Source organism: Anolis sagrei, chromosome 3 (assembly GCF_037176765.1).
Source record: "Anolis sagrei isolate rAnoSag1 chromosome 3, rAnoSag1.mat, whole genome shotgun sequence".
Taxonomy (NCBI): domain Eukaryota; kingdom Metazoa; phylum Chordata; class Lepidosauria; order Squamata; family Dactyloidae; genus Anolis; species Anolis sagrei.
Window position 1 is genome coordinate 113,809,678 of NC_090023.1, and position 19,543 is coordinate 113,829,220.

Sequence of the window (19,543 nt, forward strand, 5' to 3'; positions counted from 1 at the left end):
CGTCATATACTATGACATTGGCCAGGGTGGCTTGGTCAGTAATTTATCCATTCCTGCTAGCAAATATGGACTCTAATGCATTGAAAGAGTATTTGGTGGCAATCACATCTGTACCACTGGTGTATTAATTTATATTTCATACCTTTGATTCTCTAGAACCAATCTGGGAAGGTGGCTTTTGATATATAGCTATGAGCCTGCCATGTGACTATTTTTAAACAAAAAATTATTAAGATAATTCTGTCTGTAACTAACTTGAAACCTATGCAGAGGTGCATTAATGGCTTGACAGGGGCTCCTCACATCTGTCCCCGTGTTGTGTATATTTTTGTCTTGTGCATAACTATTGAATAACTGAACATGTTAAACGCGGAAGCTTGCATTAACTGTGTTGCCATAGTAACAAACACTTTAAAAAACCCCACAATGATGTGAAATACCTTGAGGAGCAAAACAGCTCAAATGTATTGCTCAAAGAAAACATTCTTTTGTCCCTTTCAACTGTTTCTTATTTCAAGCTCTTCCATCCCCACCATCTCTCCCATTTTAATTCCACCAGAGTATCATGCTCAGGAAAGCTGTACTTTTGTTCCTCTCAGTGAGTCCAAGATGAATACTTAATTTGCTGTAAAACTTACCTAACCTATCGGAGGGTAAATGGAGCTTAGTATATGACAATTTCTGGCTTATGCATTCTACATTCTGAATCTTACCTTTGCAAAATAATACAAAACTCAACATCCCCTTATGTGGCTTCTGGAAATGTCAGAATTAAATATGGCAATAAGATCGGGAGTTTTCCTCCTTTATTTTTGTTTTGTCTCATGCTTCACCAGGATGGGTGCTTTGCTCATTTTCAGACAATTGTAGTTACAAAATACTACCATGTCATAAGCATCCGTATCAAATATGATCCACAAAGTTACCGTTTCGTTGATAAAAAAAACTGTAGCATTTAATTCATGGCATTGTTTGGCAGGAAACCTCCAATTTGTTGCCATGTGTTTACGTGGATGGAGCTGATTACATTTACTACAATGCATTTAAAATATATTTGACATTCAGGTTACAGTTTAATTAACTTGAGTTGTGTGTGGAGTGGGTAAGTGCTTTTGGTATGGATGGTCTCGCTCTTGTGGAATATTGATTATATCTTTAAAAGCTTTGAAGAGAAATGATAATTCCTATAGCTCCTCTAACATTTTGATGCTTACAAAAATTACGAGGCAGTAAAGAAGCTGAATAACATCATATTTAATTGAAAATGATACCCAGCCATGTATAATAGATTGCCCAAGCCCTGTAAAATGTTAATACTACGCATTACCATACACCAAAATGTAATGGGATGAAAATGACAAGGATTTCAGCTCCTCTTTTGCAGAGGCTTGATTGGCTTTGCGGCCATATGCCAGAAAGCCTGAAGCTTGGTTCTTAATTTTGTTCAACTAATGAGATGAATTTATCTCTCAAAATGTCTCGTGGAATATCAGTTCTCAGTCTGTTTGTAATAAGATGATGGCAATTAGGCAGGTTAGGCATTTGCCTCAATATGAGAGGATTCTAAGTCAATAGAGAGATGGGATTGTACCTTTTGTTCACAACCCACATCCTCTGCTAAAATAGGACTTTAAATAAAGAAAGGCTTTTTACTTCCATGTAAGCAATACAGTAAAGCATCCCTTCAAACCTCCCTGCTTAGTTGAGAGAGAGTAGGGACACAGGGAATGGCTTCAGCTACCAACAGAGAGCTCTTCATACTTTCAAGAATGCAACATTGGTCTGCTCATGAGATAAAGGACCATCACATGAAGCCTTTTTTCAGCAGTTTTACCACTTTATACTCACTTGAAGGAGTTGAGGCCCATCCAGACAGGCCCTATATCCCAGGATCCGATCCCAGGCTTTCTGCTTTAAACTGGATTATATAAGTCTGTATTGCTAGATAATCTGGGATAAACAGAAAACCTGGGATCAGATGTTGGGATATAGGGCCTGTCTGGAAGGGCCCTTAGAGGGACTGATCTCATTACATGGCATTGCCCCACTTCGGATGGCCATTTGCTGCATCCTGTCCTTGAAAATGTTGTTTATAAAAAACTTTGAAAATTCCCCAAATATCTGTGGATAAGTGAAACATTGTGACATTTGGTGGGCTAACAGTCGTAAATGTGTTCTATTGTTTTAGCAAGTTCCACCCCAATAGCTGTAAACATGAGGGAGAAAGGAGCCCCTGAAGTTTCCCCACTTGTGTAATTATTATAATGAAAAAGTAACAAAATTTTATAACTCTCATTATAGTAACAAAATTTTCACTAACAATACTTTAGAAGCACTTTAGAAACAAAATGTTGGCACCCCCTAATTTTGTAATGAATTTTGAAACATTTTTTCATTGATCACAGAACCCTAATATTTATGACATACAGGATGTATTAAGCTATAAGGTAAGTAGCTCGTTTTCTTTAAAAAAATCAAAGTTCATCTCATTTGCTTAGATGACCATGTGCCATTTTGATGCATTTCAATAGGCAACTGGCCGTGAGATTTACATATGCACTTATTTCTCCTTTGTACTGCCACCCTTGTCTCTTCCTTCCTATCTGTACAATGGAAATCAGTAATTTTTCAGCCAGTTATAACATTGGATATCATGGCAGTTATAACATTGAATATGATGGCCTTCTTCATATAAATACCAGTGGACACAGTTTGTAAAATTAGTAGATATTACAGTATTTTAGTTTAGTAGTGTTGTGGACTACTTTGTTAGATGCATAGTTATTTTAGAGGACTTCTGGATGCCTAAAGAAATTACTGCAATTCTTAAAATACAAATCTGTATTATTACCTCCATATTACAGAGCATTAGAGTGTAGATGTTGAAAGAGAGTATAATCTGTCTGTGAGTTAATGATATGAAGTGGGAATTCATGATTCATAGCTTAATCTTTTCTCCTCTTTGCTCTTGTAGCCTTTACATGCACTGTCATATTTTAAAATGACATACTTTGATTATAGAAAACAAACAGCAATCTGCACATCATAATGTCTCCATTCATTATGTGTTTCTGTATAACAGGGCAATGAAGGATGGCAGCGGAAAGCACAAAGAAACCAAAGCCATTTAGAGTGTGAATTGGATATAGAAAGAATGACTGAAAACAATGGATTGAGTGCTGCAGTGTGAAATGTTTCTGGCATGCTGGTTGGGAAGATCTGTGTTTCTCCAGGGCATAGATGCACACAATAATTCAGCATCTCTGAATTACATTCAGGCTGTCTCTGTTTCCTTCTTTGTTTAACAATTCTGTCTGTCTTTGATGTGTATTTTTTTCAAACCCCCTCCCATTTAATTTAATATAATATTTAATTTAGAAACCCACCCAGACAATGACAGTCAATTTTGCTTTTGCTTTTGCATTTTCAAAGCTATTTGATGAGAAAGCAGTACAAAGATGTCTTAAAAATGAATACTTGTGTTAATACTGGAAACTAGTAGAAAAAGGGACCTTCTCAAAATTCTCTTATCTAGAAATGGTTAATAGTTACTTTTGTAAACTGAAGAATTTATAGTGCAATCCAATTAGCTGTCTACTTGGTTCATTGGGACTTATTTTTCGATAAGTGGGGTGACTGAGAGCAGGAGCATAACTGGCATGATGGCACTAAGTCAGGGTCTGAGGCCCCCAGGCTTAATGCAGCCTCTACACTCCCAATTGCTCTATCCCCCAAATGCTCTCTAATGAAACATGGCAATTCTCCCATATTTTTCCCCACTGGGACATTTTAGACAAAGGAGTTTTCTTTTTTTATTATAAAAGTGAACTTCTGTTTATTTCCTGTTGTTACAAAGGCATCTCCTGGGCCTAAAATGTCTGGACACACACACACACACCAATCAGAGACCTTATGCAAATTGTACCACAGTGGGAGCCAATCAGAAAGCTGCCACATACTCCTATGCCCGCTGCACACATACATACAAACACTGACTTTTATTATAGATAGATAGATAGATAGATAGATAGATAGATAGATAGATAGATGGATAGATAGAGACTAGCTTGGGGACCCGGCGCTGCCCGGGTTTTTTGAGAAATGAATTGTGCATCAAGGTTGGTCTTTATCAGTTATTTATATGGCTCTCTGTGGTCTCAGGAAGTTAGTGAAGGCACTGCGAGTCCCATCATCTGTGGTCCACCCTCCTCCAAACTGCACCAGGATGGAGAGTGGGTCATGGGGGCTCTGTGTGTCAAATTTGGTCTTGATTGGTCATTAATGAGGGTTGCAGCAGGCTTGGGAAGTGAGTGGAGGTACTTGAAGTCCCATCACCCATAGTCTGTTCTCCCCCAAATCTCACTAGAATGTTGAGTTGGCCATGGGGGCTCTCTGTGCCAAGTTGGGTCTTTCTTGGTATTTGGATGAGTGTTGCTGTGGTTTCAGGAAGTGAGTGAAGGTACTGCAAGTCCCATCATCCATTGTCTGTCCTCCTCCAAACAGCACCAGGATGTAGAGTGGCTCATGGGGGTTCTGTGTGCCAAGTTTGGTCTTCATCAGTCATTAGATGAGGGTTGCAGCAGTTTTGGGAAGGGAGTGGAGGTACTTGAAGTCCCATCATCCATGGTCTGTCCTCCTTGAAAGTGCATCAGGATGTAGAATGTGTCATGGGGTCTCTGTGTGCCAAGTTTGGTCTTGATCGGTCATTGGCGAGGGTCTCAGTGCTCTCAGGAAGTGAGTGAAGTGACTGCGAGTCCCATCACCCATCTCCAAATTCTTCCAAACCACGCCAGGATGTAGAGTGGGTCATGCAGGCTCTCTGTGTGAATTGTGATCCTGATCCATCATTGTTGGCAGTTGTAATGGACTCAGGAAGGGAGTGCAGGTATTGTAAGTCCCATCATCCATGGTGCATCCTCCTCCAAACCGCAACAGGATGTAAACTGCATCATGGAAACTCAGTGTGCGAAGTTTGGTCTTTATCGGTAATTAGATGAGGGTTGCAGTGGTCTCAGGAATTGAGGAAAGGTACTGCAAGTCCCATAATCCAATGTGCACCCCTGATCAAACCAGGGCGTAAAGTGAGTCGTGAGAGGTCTATGTGCCAAGTTTGGTCTTGATCAGTCATTGGATGAAGGTCACAGCAGTCTCAAAAAGTGAGTGATGGTACTGCAAGTCCCATCATCCATGGTCCATCCTCCCCCAAAAATGCAGTAGGATGTAGAGTGGGTCTTGCAGGCTCTGTGTGCCAAGTTTGGTCTGTATTGGTAATTTTCTGACACAGCCCCAGGTCTTTTCCTCTCCTCTGTCAACTCAGAATCTTGGAACTTTCAGGCTGACCAATCAGAGACCATATGCAAATTGTACCACAGTGGCAGCCAATCAGAACGCTGCCACATACACCTCCCTCCCGTCCTTCCTCCGCATACAAACACTGACTTTTATTATATACATAGATAGATAGATATAAATATAGATTTGCAAGAATCCATTGGAATGACTTTTCTGGATAGACACTATCCACTGGCTCCTAGACAAAAAGGAACATTTAGTTATTTTTAAAATTTAGCTTCTACCTTTATCCCAGCAAGAGATCAAAGGCATCATACATTTTAAAGACTGGTGCATTGTTGTTTTCCAACCTTGCCCTCCATCTCAAGCACAGTCCTTTCCCCCCAGCAATTCTGTCTAGACCTTGGAGAGTGTGTGCACATCAAGTAATCTTTCCAATCTTTGTGCTTCTAAGGACATTAAAATCAGCAAACTGTATGGTTCATATGTAGCCACAAGAGGGTATCCTACAGTGTAGAGAGAACTAGATACTTTGAACACCTCCAAAAAATAGACTGCCTTCTTTCTTATTTTTACAAAATTTATAAATGGTTCCCTTTCCTTGACAAAGTTTTTTGCATTTTTATTTGTTCATCATTGCCAGTGAGTAAATGTCTGCTATTTTGAAAACTTGAACTATCAACAGCAACAACAACACAGAAATGCTGGACCACACCAACAACCACCATGTCAGACTACACAGAGAAGCCATTCAAATCCACAAGCATGTGGACAATTTCAACAGAAAGGAAGAGATCATAAAAATGAACAAAATCTGGCTACCAGTATTAAAAAAACTCTAAAATTACAACAGCAAAACAGCAGAGAGGAAACAACCAGGCACGTCTTAACACCTCTCAACAAAAGATTTTCCCAGGCTCAACCAGGCCTTCAAATACTAATGAAGGTGGTCAGTTGAAACATTCACACCTAGCTCCAGCAGAGAAGAGCTCTTTGTCCTACCCCAGCCATTCCACAGATATATAAACCCATTGTCCTAATTCCAACAGACCTCTCTACCTCTGAGGATGCTTGCCATAGACGCAGGCGAAACGTCAGGAGAAATGCCTCTATGCCTCTAGAACATGGCCCTATAGCCCAAAAAACCCCACAAGAACCTAGTGATTCCTGCCATGAAAGCCTTCGACAATACAACAACAACTTTAGTTATAACCCGCCCTATCTCCTTGAGGAGACACTTCTATTGTTGGGAGGTCTGCCTTCTTCCAGAATTGTGCATATACTGTTCTTGCTGTTATTATCATGTAGTCAAATATTTTATAGTTTAGTGATTTTGTTTTATTATTTGATACCCCCCAATAAAAATAATTCAGGTTCCAATCACATTTTTGAATGAAAAATTTCTTGCTTTTTGTATCTTGCTGCAGAATTCTCTTGCTTTTTTACAGGTCCATCACATGTGAAAGAAAGGTCTTTCCTGTTCTTTAAATTTTCAGCATTTGTTGTTTCTTTCCTTATACATTTCAGCTAGTTTTGCTAGAGTCAGCTACCACCTGTTTATCATTTTATAAAAAAATTCTCTAAGACCATAGCACTGAATTTTCTTTAAGCCAATAATCCACATTTTTCCCATTTATCTAGTTCTATGTTGTGCCCAACATTTTGTGCCCATTTAATCGTACAATCCCTTATCAGTTTTTTAAAGAATGCTTCATAATTTAACCTGTTACAATCAGTATAGGGAATTTATAAATAATAAATATCAGGTCAAAAGGAAGAATAGATAAACAATGTAATAGGATGGAAGAATGGAATTATATATGAATGTCTCCAACCCAAGGGATGAGAAGTCACTAAATTAGGAGGGGGTGAAAGGAAGGGAGAGCATAACCAAATATAAATATTGTATAGATGTTAGGAAGTATATAGATTTTTTTTACTGTTTTTTATGAATATGAAAATTGAAAATAAAAAAACCATATTAATCCTTAAAAAATATATATGGTAGGCTGCAGTGCTCAAATGAGGCCACCAGAGAGTAGTGTTCCAACATGAGGTGTGGTGTCTTAGGGCACAGAATTGGGCTGGCTGCAGTGCAGAGGTGCAACCAGAAGAGAGCAATCTAATATGAGAAAAGTGATGCCTCCCAAGAGATGTTTCAAGAATCAGACTCAGGTGGGATCTAAAAACTGACCTATAAAGCTGTTTGAATTGCATTATATGGTCACTGTAGACCCATACCAGGCTTGTTTCAGAACAACTGCCTATAACAAAGCATGTATGTGTCACAGATATATAGACAGGGATTTGTGAGTCTGGAATTATACTTGAACACGAACTATCTGAGCTGTGGTTTGTACGGTGGTTCTTGTCTTGTGTTTTGGTCATATTTTTTGTTTTATGATATGATCCTAATTGATCTTTAGTCTAAACCCCTATTTATTATCTTCTGACATGTTCCAGATTATTGCCCATGTCTCTAATAGTAATTGAGTTGGACTTCCCTTTTTCAGGGTGCATAATAAAACGTGGATGTCTTTGGGCAAAGAAAAATATCTAAAGAACATTTTGTCTGTGTGACCATGTAGAGTTTATATGCATGCACATCTTTGTACATTTCAGATAGCCAGAAATGTAGTATGCTTAAACAAAGGAGACTGAGAGAAAGCCAAGAGTCAAGTCATTAAATTTTCCAAAATATATGCAGTAATAGGTGGTACATGTTTCAGGCGGGAAATTATACTTAGGCAGGCAAAACTTAAAAATAACAATGGTGCTGTGGCTGTCAAAAAAATAAGTTCAAATAGAATATGGTTCCTTTCTTTGGTTTTTGTGTGGTTAGCAGAATAAGTGCTGGTTGACAGATGGTGGCAGCTATGTGAGTGGCCATTACAGATCAAAGAGTAAGACAGAACTTTCAGATCATCTTGTGTTGTCTTGATCATCGTGTTTTCTAATAAAGTTGTTTGCACATTCAGCTGCAAGTACTAATACACAAGTAAGATGATTACATGATCATGTGAATGAATGCTGCTTAAGTCTCATATCATATGCATGGTATTTCTGTAACTTGAGATTTGAATGGTAAAAACCATTGCTGTACAATTTCAAGAAGATGTAACATGTTGTAGGCATAATTGCCACTGCTTATATCTGCATGACACAGACTATACATCATCTAGACTGATATAAATGCAGCTGTTCAATTATAACACTTATTATTATTTCTCAATGTTGTTTGTGTGGTAGAGTTATTGGTCCTGTGATCCAACTCGAGTCCTTCATTTTTTTAACCTAACAGCCTGACTGTCAGTGAAGTGGGAGACAAAGTAAAGCAGAACTAAAATAATAGTAAAACTAAGACATAATTATCAATTTATTAACCCCCTAGTAGATACTGCTCTTAAGTTTTGTACTGTATGGTGTATTGGGATGTGAAATATTGTATTGTAATATTCTTTGTTGAATGTTTGGGTGACAAATGGTAACTGTCAATTTTACATTTGTTTAATCTTTAAGCACAATTCATCAAAATTTGCTCATATTACCAGGTTGTTTTCAAGGATGGAGTGGGGAGATGAAAAGCAATAAATGTGCAGATGAATATTCATGGCAGTATGACTAAGCTTCCTATTTATTATAACAACTTCAACAGTTCTGTGTGCTTTTATGTCTTAATACCTTTGTTTCTTACACCACATACTCTGACTATGTGGGTGGAGTTGCAAGAGCTGAACTGTGTGAAACATTTTAACTCGAGATTTCAAACCAGTTCTCAAATCATAGACGAAAGATTGCTAGGGGTGTGAATAAGTTGATTAATTGAGTTTTGAACCCAGTTTTAGTCAAATAATTTCTCTAAGAACACCACTGAAGGAATCCATTAAAAAGGCAATGGGGACAGAGATTATTAAGTACTAATATGATTTGAGCGTTAACTACTGCTCATGAACAAGTGGGCAGATATAACATACATGGAGCATCATAGCACATGCAATTGCTACTAAAAAAAAGAACCCTAAATCACAGCAACATAGGATTGCATATGACCTCATACCACCCTTTTTGCAACACCCTTGATTCCTCTGTTGTGAAGAATCAGCATCCACCATTTAGAGTTGTTCTTCTATCCCTTACTGTTAGTTTCAGAAGGGAAAGAGAAATCCCAACTCATTATCCATCTAGACACAATGGTGCTGATCACGTTCAACAAATTTGATGGTAAGTACCAAAATTTATCAGTAGCACCTGTTTCAACAGTATTGCAATCTAGAGATGTTGAGGAGTCAGATTATTATTTTTAAAGGGGAGAACGTTTTCCTGATTTATTTGGGGAAACATTCGGATTTGTTTTTCTTGCAGCAAAGAAAACACAATGGCAGAACAGCTGCACAACATCATGAAAACCAATGTACATAACCTACTAAAGCCACTCCAGATATAATTGTAGGATGAATCAATCTCCCATATATCTCATATAGATACCAGTGTATGCTACGGAGTGCACTATTGCTGCTGGAATATGAATATTTCAGTGTTGTTGTTAACAGCAATGTATGCTAGGGCTATAAAGCATTAGCTTATTCTTGGAACAACTTCAGCATTCTGTGTCTGTTTTGTCTCAGATGACATGCAAAAATGAAGTCAAAGCAAAGATGATAGCTTCTCCCCCTCCTCCAAAGTATGCAGATGGCACTGCATGGAAATAGCAGCTAGTGAGAGTTTTGTAATTTTGAACATGTCAGTACTTACCACACAAGCTGTTTCAAATTTGCTGGTAATGTTATTGTCACTAAAAGCAAAGCAGGTGTGAATGTCAAGTGAATATTTATTTTCTGTATTTTAACATGACTGTTACCATTTAAAGCACGTCTGCTTTGTTTAGTGCATAACCATATTGGTGTTACAGTATATCTACAAGCAATGATTACTTCCACTGTACTGTGTGCATATTGTTGCAAGTACAGTTACTAATGCTTTTAGTTTCTCATATGAATACCTTGCTGGTGTAACTGGAACACAACTGGACAGATTATGTCTTGACACAGCTTTAATGCCTATTCTGCAATCAACAATTATCTATGCAGTAAGACCCTAGTGTGTTCAAAGTCATCTCTATTTAGTGTTTTGGTCTCCTGTTTCCTGCATTTAAAGTGTTACCATTTGCAGTAATTCAGAGCAATTTTATGTTTCAAAATGATTGTTGATTTGTAAGGCCCCTACCACACAGCTGAATAATTACCTGCTTTGAACTGGGATATTTGGCAGTGTGGGCTCAGATAACCCAGTTCAAAGCAGATATTGTGAGATTTTCTGCTTTGATGTGTGGAAAGGAGATTCCATCTGAACATTAGGAACAACTTCCTGACTGTGAGAGCTGTTCAGCAGTGGAACTCTCTTCCCCGGAGTGTGGTGGAGGCTCCTTCTTTGGAAGCTTTTAAATAGAGGCTGGATGGCCATATGTCGGGGTTGCTTTGAATGCAATTTTCCTGCTTCTTGGCAGGGAGTTGGACTGGATGGCCCATGAGGTCTCTTCCAACTCTATGATTTATGATTCTAGGGCCCTAAGATAGCATGTGACTGAGGATACATCTACAGTGAAAAATTAATGTTTGATACAATTTTAACTGCCATGGTCCAATACTGTATAATCATGAGAATTATAGTTTTACAAAGTCTTTAGCCTCCTCTGCCAAAGAATACTGTTGCCTCCTCAAATTATAAAATTCAAGTACTCCATAACATTAAGTCATGGCAGTTGAAGAGTTGTCAAACTGCATTAATTCTACATTCTAGGTACACCCCGTAGTGCATTGGGGGAAAACCTGGAAGACAGAATGCTTTACATGTGAAAATAGGATAAAGATATTCCTTTCACTAGACCTAACATACATAAAATCTTAGAAGTAGAAGGGAGTTGAAGTTAAAACAAGAAACTATGGTAACTGAGATGGAGAAATATAATGGTTATTCAAAGAAAGAACAAGAATGTTTAAAACAAAATGGAAGGAAGGAAGTAAAGCAAAAAAGATAAGAGACAGAATATTAGAATAATTTACTAAAATAAGACACAGAGCAGGCAAAACAAATATCTAAGGAGAGGGCTTTACACATGAAGTGAGAAATAGCATAATAAATGAAAAGTTTAATAAAGATTACTGTTTGATGAATGGATGAATTGAGTAGGAGAATGGGAAAAAGCAGCATTGGTAGATAAGGGGTTTAAACTTCTTAAAGGATGGAGATTAAATAAAATGCTAAACAATAGAGGAAGCCAGTGAAGGGAAACATTTAGAGGTATTGGAGATTAATGACAAAAACAGTTGAAAGCAGCATTAATCTGTTTAAACTGAAAGACAGGATGACTGATATCCCAACATTACAATAATTCACCTGAGACATAATTGAGGATCTGAATAAGGTTTTTAGTACAGTAAAAAGAACAACTGTTATATAGAACAAGCATGGACAAATCACTCATGATTTTTCACCATTGGCTAACTTGGAAAATGTTACTGGGAGTATATATCTACTCTGTCATATGTTGCCTACTCCTGTTACAGAGAGACACATTGTAGCACTAATGCGAGTGTACTGAATCTCTCAAGGAGAGTTTTCGATTGGCAAGACAGAGGCTGAATAATAGTCAGTTCCACAAACTCACAAGATATAACAGGGAAAACAAGCATGTTTGGTTGTGTTTATAAAACATAAAGGCATTTTCACTTATAATACATGTTGATAATTAAATGCATAGTGGAAGAAAAAGAAATGAGAAAATGGCTGCATGAAGGAAAAGAGCAGGTGTGGTCAAACAAGTAGAAAGCCACCACAAGGAAAGCTAGCAATTAGTTAGTATAAGCAAGCAAAGGTTGCTAACTGTAACAACATGAATTCAAAAGGAGAAAAGGGTGGAAAACAATCACATAATAATGAATTTGCTGAAAGGGGCATTGCACTCCCTGTTCCTTTCCCCCATTTTTAATCTGAATGGGGGGAGGGGGGTACTGGCTCCATAATCTCCCCATCTGGCAGTAGCAAAAAGGAATACGCAGATAGCTTTCTAAGCCACAGCAGATCCTGGATTGATCCAGATGATCCTCCCATTTCCCCTGCAATTACTGCACACTCATTGGTGCCCTTAACTTTGATTTGCTTGAGATGGAGTGGATGAGGATGCTATGAGAGAAAATGACAAGAGATCAGAACTAGTCCTGAGAAGTGCTGGGCAGTGGAAAGAAGATGAAAGTTGGCAGGCTCAGTCATGGATGGAAAGTGAAGTGAATGAGGGAAGGGATTTAGTAGCTCTACACTCATCATTCCTAAAAGAGGACTAAGAGATTGTTGCAACAGGCGTTGGATTTATTTCTCCCTGGACTGTAGCGAACTTTATCTCTGTTGTGCTAACATGATCTAGGCAAACTCAAAGATATTCAGAACAGATGACACTCCTTTCCTCTTAAATGCTACAGTGTCAGATTATTTATTTATTTATTTATTTGATATTTACTTTCTCTCTAATGTGGAGATCGGCTACTTTGCTTCAAAGGTCCACGACTCTGTGCCACTAGAAATTTCTGGACAACCCTATGAGTACTTCTGGATTACTTGTTGATCCTTTGATCCAGCCATTCAAACATCTTCCTAAAGTAATGATATTATTATTATTATTATTATTATTATTATTATTATTATTTTACTGACACAAAAACACAGTATGACACAGCTAATGAGATATATAAGCTAGATTTTGTATCACAAAATCACAAGTCAAACACTTCCCAAGTGTTTAGGATGATTGTTGTTGTTATTTCTACACCACATTATCACTTTAAAGTGGCTAACACGCAAAGCAATACAATATATAGGCTAACACTGCAATCCTAAGCACACATAATAGCCAGTGAGACTCACTAGAGACAGTGAGAACTACTCCTGAGTAAAGATATAGGAATTCACTAGAAAGATTCTTGTTTTATTTTTTCCTTCCTTATGAACAACATTCCATATAGCAGACCATATTGTTCTTAAGAAAATATACTTCTTCCAATTCCCCGATGGCTCAGTTTTTCAGTTCTTATTATATGAATTTAGTTTCCCGCTTACTTATCCAGGAGCCTAGTACAGAAATATTGGAGCAAGCTGATAACCACGTGTTAAGAATAATTTTTGATACATCTACTAATATGGCAGTAACGAATTTACACTGGAGATGGATGGATTAATTAATTAGATACAGGTTTCTAAAGACTCTATTCTTTTAGAACTTTGGCAACAACAAAGAACTTGGAGAAATGAGGTCAATAAACCACTCCATTCCTGGGTTTGAATCTCTTGCCTGTTGTTTGAACATTCTGTTTTTAAGGCTTTAATACCAATGACTGGTTTATATAGTATAAAAGAGTTTCAATATGAAACCCAAAGACATTCCCAGCAAGAATTTGGTCACAGTTGTCTGACAACAAATTTCACACAGTGGTGTAGGGTTAAATTTTGAAATGCCTCACAATGACACCTCCAAGGAGAGTTCAGACATGCTAGCAGCTGTGCTGATCCTTTATCAACAAAGCAGTTCTAACTCCTTTCATCTCCACCATATGCAGGTTTTTTTATAAAACCAATTGGTCTTTAAAAAGGTATACATGCTATGGAGGTAAAGGTACTTCATATATTTTGCCTAATAAACAGATTTGCTTCACAACCATATATTAGAATTAAAACAGAAATGCCATAATGTTTCCAAAATTTATTTCCCATTGTCAAGATTTAGATTTTTGATTTTTTTTGTTATGCAGAAGTTTCTCCATTATTTCTTTCCATGCCTGTAAAGATTGTGAATTCGGAATACCCTTGGAAATGTGCAATGAGTTGCACCCAGACCGTGGAGATATTTATTTTATTTATTTATTTACTGCACTTGTAGACCGCCATTCTCAGCCCTAGGGCGACTCACGGCAGTGTACAACATATAAAAACAGGTACAATTTACAGCATAAGCAATATTACAACACATTAAACAACATCACTATCAATAATACAATAACACTAAATCATTCGCGACGTCTCATTGTTGAATCACAATCCAGTTCTCAATATTAGGCCTCCCACAAGTTTATTGTATGGTATCTGATTTATGAGAATGGCAGAAAATAAACATGCCAAAATAGAATGTAAAAATCATAATTACTTGCTGTGATCCTTTCCCTGTCTTATTTATAACTTCTATATTTTTCTCCTAGTTACATATTTTGAAGAAATACCAATAATATTTAAAATTATATCTATTTCCAGAAACAACATGCTTTGTTTTTTCAATGATCAAGAATGATGGAAAACAATGAAGCATTGTTGTGTATCCTCCTTTAAACTAGTCTTTTTGCTGCTTACTTCCTAGTAAGTAGAGCTATAATGGTTGCTATATGGAATCTTGTTTTGTAGGATGGAAGAAGGAGAAGGACTACAACAAACACAAATAGTGGTATGTAATTCTTCATTTTATTAATTTTCTCTCCTTACATCCTTTCCCTTCCTTTCACCTCATGACAGTGTGTTGAATACACTCACTGGTTTATTCAATTTTTATTCATACTCATGGTTTCATTTTTTTAAAAAGCAAAGAATTTTCATAAACAACATCTGAAACAGATTACATTTTAAAACAAAACAGAGTGGGAAAAGTTGATAAACAGTTTCCAAAACATTGAAGAATTTTTAGCAGACCTTCTGATACGATTTTGCATTGTTCCAGTCTTAGCCTACATAATAAGTTTATTATAGCCCACACTGATGATCATTGTGTACTCTGGATTTTTTTTTCAAATTAAAAAATTTAGAGAATAAATTATCTGCTGTCAGTGGGAAATACAGCAGATTTTATAAAATCCTCACTATTATATTTCTTTGGGCGTTTACTTTTTGTCATTTATTCTACCTATTTCCAGGTTTCCTTAACGTGATAAATTTGTTAAGGATTGAATGAACAGTGTCCTCAACTAAAAGCACTCTATCATTCACTGACAATTTTTTATTACAATTTAATTGAGATAATTGCCATCCAGCACATCTACACTGGCCACGTAAAATGAAATGGCCTTGGACTAGCTCACCGATGGCCAAAAGCCACATGGAGCTAATTCAGGGTAACGGGAGGTCAGTCCACATTAAATTAACCTTGATCAAGTATTCCCTGACTTGGACCCATTTAAATAGTTGGGCCATGATGGAACTGGCTTCAACTGTTTATACTGCCACCCCACGTCTCTTAGACTTGAGTGGTGCTGTGACATGGGATGGCACTTCCCATCTTCTCCCATTCTCCATGTTGTAGCAGTCTCTGGGTGCAACATGGGACCTACCTAATATGAGAGACTAAGTAGACATAGACTAAGTCTGTTTTATCTATCTGACAATCTCTCTCTAAAACTGCACATATAAAGCTAGCACTTCAGAGACAACAATATTACTTATAATTTAAGTGTGTGTGTGAAAATACTAAAATCACACAAAGCTAAACTAAGATGAACATGTGCTGCCATATATGCAGATTCACACTGCATTATATGGCAGTATAGATCCAACGTAAGACAGCATAGCATTATAATATATGTTGTCATTTTATTACCTTCTTGAGTATAAGTATTAATATAAATTTAAATGATTTTCTAAAATAATAAGATCTCATCTTAGGACTTCATCACATTGAGGTTGAGAAGCATCTTCTCTGTGCTTCCCTGTGCTGGTGGTATGCATGGACTCCCCCAGAGCCCATCAGATGATAGAAGGCTACTTCTGATGGGGCTCCATTGGGCTCTATGACAGCAGAACAGCAAAACAGAGCCCAGAGGAGTTGGGTGTATACCCAACTCCTCAGAAAAGAAGCCAGGGAGAAAGTCCCATGACCCACAACAGTAAGGGAACACAGCATTATGCTGCACCACAGATCCCCCACTGTCCCCTTGCTTCTCAGCCTCAATACAGTGTTGAGTGAGTTTCTTATGAATGCATTGTTAGAAACATATTCATTTTGATTTTCATTCATTGACTGGTTAATGTATTCATTTGGTGATAAGGATTTTTTCAAGAGACTTTGTAATTTTGTGATTGAAGTCATGAAAACAGTATACAAGAAAACATACATTAAAATAAGTCTTTTTTGATGATTTAGAAAGACAGCATTTTCAATGTTATGTTTGGGATAAAGGATGTTAATCTGATTCATGTTAAAACTTCTCTTGATTTGATTTTGATTTTTGTTAATTTTTTTGAATGTTTCTATGCTGTGGCCAATATGGAATACTCATGATAGCTAAATATATTTTTCAAAGGCAGATTAATAGCATCTTTGCATGTCATATTAATCCTTTGGTAGTTCTCTCTTGGAACTTCCAAGAACAAGAGGTCTAAATGCAGATATTAGCATCAAATATAATAGCCTTGTCAAATCTATTAAGCATTTATAAGTGTTGATATACCACATTCTCATTGATTCAGTAGTTATACTCTAGCTGTGACTATCAAGTGTTTTTAGGCCAGCGTGCATTTGTCTTTGACTTAAAATGAAATATAAAGGCCAGAACCAATAGTTCAGCTTTAACCTTAAATGAGGCCTTACATATTCTTCAGATCCTTGGAAGATGGGAAGAATACAGATGTATTCATCTTTTAATGTTGATGTTGATTTCAAACATACTTGTAAAAGGAGCAGTACTGCTTTAATCATTTTATGCTTTGCTCTGAATGTACTTTTAAAACAAGTTTGAAGGCTGTGGACTCTGTCCTTAGCAAAAAGTACTGTTTCAATCCTTGTTTACTGGATCTGGAATTTAGGAATATCTAAATGCTTTGGATCTTGCAGTCTTTGGTAGAATATGGAATCATGGGGGGTTGCAGATTTTCAATGTCTTTAGCTTTCTCTGCCAAAGAGTGCTTGTTTCTTCACCAAAGTCCAAATCCCAGGATTCCATAGCATTGAGCCACTGCAGTGAAAGCAGTGTCAAACTGCATGAATTTTCAGTGTAGATGTACCCAAAGTTGCTGGGTTTTTTATATGCTTATTCAGAGTCTCTTGTGCTGATCATTATGTGATAAAGCTTTGTCTGAAACCTGATGCACCAAATTAACCAGAGACTACAGGTAGAGAAGGTCCTTTAAATTAGCTGGCAATGCAAGTGCTTGAATTGGAGAGGAAACCTAATAGTATCTTTCACAAAACAAGACACACAGACAAACGGACCAAAACATATACTTATAACTGTGGCAGCCAGTGGTATGTACTGGTGTGGATATCCTATTGTTGCAACAAGCAAGTAACATTTTAAATGTTTGGGGCAGAATCCAGTGCATGGCAGAATCCTCAGTGGTCCCTTACTGTGGGCTGAAACAGAGGGCAGTCAGCAAGGTCTCTCTGAAGAAGACTGTGCAAACTACTGTATAAAAACTGGCATGTCGTTTGAACCAAGAACAACCTGTGAGACTTTCAGTATTGTTCCAAGCTGTCTTGGTTATTGGTTGGAAAGTGACCATTTCTTGTAATTACTCCTCTACAAAAGGTTTTGTGAACTTCCATGGAAGGCATTCTGAATCATCCCTACTGCAATGCATGGTTGCAGAGAAACATCCATGTGCCAAATTTTATTGTAATAGCATAACTCTCTGCTGTAGAGATAATAATTTGATACAGTCGGCGAATTAAGACCTAATTCATATACTGCCATATTTCTTTCAGCTGGAAAGGATGAAAAATTTAATGATTTTTATTATTTGTTTATTAAATTACTGTTTTTTCTTCTACCATTTTAACCAGGTAGAGATAACATTTTAGGAAAAGTATAGCCTTGGGGAAATGTGCTTGCTAAATCCTGGCATAATATTAGGGTGATTTTTTTTAAGTATTAAAAATGATTAGTTTTTAATGACAAGTTTGGAATTTATTTATTTATTTATTTCGCACATTTCTACCGCAATTTCTTCACCAATAATACTTACTTTGGCAGAATATGGAATCATGGGGGGTTGCAGACATACCTTTTAAAGACAGCTGTGTCACATTTGAGTCTACATTCCTGAAGCCTAACTAATCTTATGACATAAGCTCTCAGTCATCCACAAGCTTGATTGTTAAAGTGAAAGATACATGTAATGGAAAGTTACATCTTTGAGTTTCATAAATTGAACAGTTCAGTTTGAAAACTATCCAACTAGGGACAAGCTATGCTCAACATAATACATTTTCAGCCTATTTAGGAAATGAATTAAGTTTAAAATTATTTTCTTTAAATTGTTTTAAACTAAATTTCTTGCCTAGTAGTAGATGTATGGAGAATGCTGGTAGCATATGACCTTCCCTGTCCTTTCTTTGCATACTGTATGGTTCTCAATGTGTTTTTGCATAGTAGGAGACATCATTTATCATGCCCTGCAGGTTAACACAAAATTTTCAAAGTGTAATAAGTCTTGCATTATATCGGCCAATGAGTGTTCAGAAAACATGTTTGCCATATGAGACATGACAGCTGACAGAACAAAGTCACACTGAGACTTTACAGTAGCAAAATTAAAACAAAACAGAAACAAAACAAAAAAAAACCCTTTTCCCTCTGGCTGCTTTTATCTGCAAAGATGCACAGAAAAGATAAAACTGAAAACAATATGGGTGATTTATGGATATTGTAGGCATTGGTTCCAACGTATAATATAGATTGTTATATTCCGTTTTCTTATTGTAAAACATTGTGAACAGAGGGCATTCATCTGTCAGAATTCTGCTAGTCATCACTGCAAACATGTCATAACAGGTTATTTACCTCTTGGGGTTCATAGAGCAAAAGTTGCCAATAAGTAATAGGAACTGAAATCAGCTTTGTAAATTACTAAAGTGTTGCCTTATATTTGAAAGAACAATGGAAAAAGACCTTCATGGTGGCTACTCCTAGACATAGGAACTCCCTCTCTTGGGGGATCTGGATGGCTGCCTCCTTACTCTCCTACCAGCAAGCAAAAAGAAAGAGAGGAGCAAATAAGATGCATATAAAGTGGAACTCTAATCTGAACCTAAATGACACTAAGCAAATCAGGGCATGGATTCAAAGAAGTTGTAGCTTTTCCCACTCAAGTCAGAAATTTGTGCAGGTTGAACATTAGGACTTCATCACACGGGTTTGCAGTTCCATCCTAGGACCTTCCAGGATGAACCCAAGACAGAGACCGCCGGAGCTCATCACATGACATATGGCTGCTTATAGTGAGTTTCCAT

The 19,543-nt window shown here is 37.2% G+C and overlaps 1 protein-coding gene across 2 annotated transcripts in view; it reads left to right on the forward strand.

Annotated features, from left to right (window-relative positions):
* Positions 1–19,543, forward strand: part of FGF14 (fibroblast growth factor 14) — a 378,674-nt gene that overhangs the window by 200,006 nt on the left and 159,125 nt on the right. Inside the window, exon 2 of one of the 2 annotated variants that reach the window (XM_060769575.2) lies at positions 14,731–14,770. The exons of the other annotated variant lie outside the window; for it this stretch is intronic. The gene's annotated coding sequence lies outside the window, so the exon portion shown is untranslated. The remainder of the gene's footprint in view (positions 1–14,730; positions 14,771–19,543) is intronic. 2 annotated transcript variants of the gene reach the window in all.